Below are 4,567 nucleotides of genomic sequence, written 5' to 3'. Positions count from 1 at the left end.
TACTAAGTAAAAGAAGCCAATCTGAAAGGGCTTCATATTATGTGATTCTAACTATGCACCATTCTAGAAAAGTTAAAACTGTGGAGACAGTAAAAAGATCAGTTGCAATAGTATCTCTACATGAGGTGGGTGTAGGGGCATCTCTGTTCCCAACATGATCACCTCTTTGGCTAACAATAGGCAACAGGACTCTCCTATAGCCTGGGCTCTATAGAGTTAGACTCCTCACTTTTGAACCCAATCTCTGCCGTTCATTACCTGTATGACTTTATACTCTGGTGACTTAATTATTCAGCCTCTCTAAGCCTCAGTTTTCCCATTAGTAAAATAAGAACGATCTCTATTAGACAAATACAAGGGTTGGTGTGTATAAAGGGTGTGATAATAAACACAGGCTAAAATAATAACTACCATTTACGCCATACTTACTTTTTTTTGATTCCTCACCCTAGGACATGCTCATTGATTCCAGAAGGAGGGGGAGGGAAGAAGGTAGAGAGGGAGAGTAACATTTATATGAGAAACATTGATCAGCTGCTTCTCATATGTGCCCCAGCTGGGGGCCAAACTCATAACCCAGGCATGTGCCCTAACTGGGAATCAAAAGGGAGACATTTTGCTTTGTGAGACAATGTCCAGCCAACTGAACCAGGGCCATATCTACTTTTAAGTGATGGGGTCCCTTGTCAAACTGTCTTTCCAAACCCCAGGAGTGACATGACAGATTCACTCCTGGAGTCTAAGCTCTGAGCCATGGGGGATTAGCTCAATCTCTAACTTCAGTGTTAGGCACTGAAGCAGTATGTACTCTTTGGTGTCTGACTTCTTGCACTTAGCACAATGTTTTCTTCCCCAACATTTTATTATAAAATATTTCATCATAAAGAAAGGAAAACCAGAGTGCTCAAGTGTTTACTTTGTGTAGGAAATGGCTCCTTGCTATGGAGCAACATCATAGAAGTAGGTCATCACAAGTAAGTAACCTCAGCAATATGACACAGGAATGACACATCTCTACCTAGATTTGTTCTCTATCTGTGTCAACATCTCCCTTCAGCCCTGGGACATTGCTGAACAAGCTGGTGGCCTTTGAGCCCTGATGATTTCTCTCACCTCTGACTTTGACCATTTCTCTGTGTCACACTTTGTACTCAACACATTCCTTTAATGCCTCATGAGGGCAGACAACAGATAGAACTCCAAGAGACCATGGGAGAAAATAGATGGACATGGAAGCTAGAAAAACACAGTACAGAGACGTATGATCACTAAAGCAAAAAGATAAATAAATCTTGGTTGACCAAAAAAATAGGGTCAAGGAAGAACCAATATTTAAGGTACATGCAAACAAACAAAAAGGAGGTCTATAACGAGAATGAGAAAAAAATAATCAGAGGTATGGGAGGTAAAACTGTAGAGAGTTGGGTTCTACAAAGGAAGAAAGGGTTACAAGAATGGAGCAGGTCACGAGTGTCCAACTAAGACAAGGGATGTCTATTGGATTAGGAAACCTCATTAATCTCTTCCCACTCCACTTTGGGAGTTCTGACAAACAGGCTCTTCCTCTGCAGGCAGATTAGAAGAGTCATCTCTGCTAAATCTTATAAATTAAAAACTTAAAAAAATACTGACAGTGGAATTTCCCTAAATTAATAGCACAGCTAGATTATCCACTGAGATATGCAGAATAGACTTGATCTTAAGAGCTCAGAGCTTCCAATCCACTTTTGTTTACCTGTTTATTTTATTTTTTTAATTATATTTTATTAATTATGCTATTAGAGTTGTCCCAATTTTACCCACTTTGTCCCCCTCCACCCAGAATGCTCCACTCCTTCAAGCAATATCCACATCATTGTTCATGTCCATGGGTCATGTGTTTAGGTTCTTTGGCTACTCCATTTCCTATATGGTAAATGCCTGTACATTTGGCTATTCGGTAACTACTTATTTATATTTCTTAATCCCCTCACCTCTTCACCCATTCCCCCATCTGGCAACCATCAAAATGCTCTCCATATCCATGATTCTGTCTCTGTTCTTCTTGTTTGCTTAGTTTGTTTTTTAGATTCCATTGTTGATAAATATGTATTTATTGCCATTTTATTTTTCATAGCTTTGATCTTCTTTTTCTTAAGTCTCTTTAACATTTCATATAATAATGGTTTGGTGATGATGAACTCTTTCAGTTTTTTCTTGTCTGGGAAGCTCTTTAACTGACTTTTAATTCTAAATGAGATCTTTGCTGGGTAGAGCAATCTCAGCTGTAGGTCCCTGCTTTTCATGACTTGGATATTTCTTGCCAATCCCTTCTAGCCTGCAAAGTTTCCTTTGAGAAAGCATCTGATAGTTTTATGGGAACTCCTCTGTAGGTAACTAACTGCTTTTCTCTTGCTGCTTTTAAGATTCTCTCTTTGTCTTTTACCTTTGGCATTTTAATTATGATGTGTCTTGGAGTGGGCCTCTTTGCATCCATCTTGTTTGGGTTCTCTGTGTTTCCTGGACTTGCATGTCTATTGTTTCACCAAATTAGAGCAGTTGCTCTCCATTATTTTTTAAAACAGATTTCTAATTTTCTGCTTTTTCTCTTCTCCTTCTGGTACCTTTAGGATGTAAATGTTAGAACACCTGAAGTTGTCTCCCCAGGCTGCTTACACTATCCTTATTTTTTTGGATTATTTTTTCTTCTTGTTGTTCTGATTGGTTGTTTTTGGCTTCTTTATATTCCAAATCATTGATTTGATTCTGGGTTTCATCCACTCTACTCTTATTTCCCTGTAGATTGCTATTTATTTCAATTAGTGAATACTTCACTTCTCACTGAATCTTTTTTAGGCTGTTGAGGTTCCTGCAATGTTCCTTGAGTATCCTTATAACCAGTGTTTTGAACCCTGCATCTGGTAGATTGCTTATCTCCCTTTTGTTTAGTTCTCTTTCTGGAGTTTTGTTCTATTCTTTCATTTGGACCATGTTTCTTTCTTTTTTTAAAATAATGAATCATTTTTTAAAAACGATTTTACTTATTTATTTTTAGAGTGAGGGGAAGAGAGGGAGAAAGAGAGGAAGAGAAACATCAATGTGTGCTTGCCTCTCACATGCCCACCCACTGGAGAACTGGCCTGCAACCCAGACATGTGTTCTGACTGGGAATCGAACCCATGACCCTTTGGTTTGCATGCTGGCACTCAATCTACTGAGCCACATCAGCCAAGGCTGGCCATGTTTCTTTGTCTCTTCATTTTGTCAGCTTCTCTGTGTTTGTTTCTATGTGTTAAGTAGAGCTGCTATGACTCCCTGTCTTGGTAGCGTGGCCTAATGTAGTAGGTGTTATGTAGGGTCCAGTGGCACAGCCTACCCTATCACCCAAGGTGGGTTTTCAAGGTGTGCCCTTTGTATGGGCTGAGTCCGCCCTCTTGTAATTGTATCTCAATTGCTGTTGGCAGGCCAAGGGGAGGGATTTACCTAGGTCATTCAATTGCAAGGACTAGCTGTGACCACAATACAAAACTCTGTATTGTGAGTGTTTTTTGTTTTTTTTTTAAATCATGTTTAGTCAATTACAGTTGTCTCAGTTTTTCCCCCTTTGCTTTCCTCTACCCATCCCCTCCCCGCTCCCACAGTCGATTCCCACTCTGTTGTCCATGTCCATGGGTCATTTATACATGTCCTTTGTATAGTCCCTTCCCCTCCTTTCCACCACTGTCTTCCTTCCCCATCCCCTCTGGTCATTTTCAGTCTGCTCCATGTTTCCATGCCTGTGGTTTATTTTGTTTGTTAGTTTATTTTGTTGAATAGTTTCTACTTATAAGTGAGATCATGTGGTATTTGTCTTTCACCAACTGGTTTATTTCACTTAGCATAATATTCTCCAGTTCCATCCATGTTGTTGCAAAAGGTAGGAGTTCCTTCTTTCTTCCTTTTTTTTAAATGCAGATTTATTTATTTATTTATTTAATGTAAAAATCCATGATAAAATATTAAAAAATTTAAATCCATTATAAAGTCTCAGCAACTAAAACAACATGACACCAGCACAGAAATAATCAAGTAAGATCAATGAAATATAATGAGCATTCTAGAGACAAACGTATATATCTAACAATACAATATATGATTAAGTTGATACTTCAAATCAATGGAGAAAATAAGGCTTATTCAACAAATAGGGTGCCTGGACCACAATTATTTGAAATAAAACAAATATAGAGCCCTATTTCACACATTATACACAAAATATTTAGGTGAGTTAAAAATCAATATGTGAAATCTAAGGAGTTTTAGGAAAAAAATACAAAATAACATTTTTCTTACCCTGGAGTAAAATATTCAAACCCAGAAGCTATAAAGTAAAATATTGACAATATGACTATATTAAACATTTAAGACTATATAGTAATATATGTACACAAAATGTTAAAGGAGAAGTAAGAATAGGAAAGTATTTGCAACAGATCTAAAAAAGAGTTAATAGTTTATTTTTTAGGGAAAAAATTCTGCAAACATTTAGACAAAAAATGGCTAAAGAATACCAAAAAGTCATATAAATCTTTTTGAAAATAATAGAAAT

This window comes from Pteronotus mesoamericanus, unplaced genomic scaffold (genome assembly GCF_021234165.1).
Source record: "Pteronotus mesoamericanus isolate MK-2021 breed Mesoamerican mustached bat unplaced genomic scaffold, CSHL_Meso_final contig_90, whole genome shotgun sequence".
In the NCBI taxonomy this organism is placed as follows: domain Eukaryota; kingdom Metazoa; phylum Chordata; class Mammalia; order Chiroptera; family Mormoopidae; genus Pteronotus; species Pteronotus mesoamericanus.
This window is presented reverse-complemented; position numbering follows the sequence as displayed.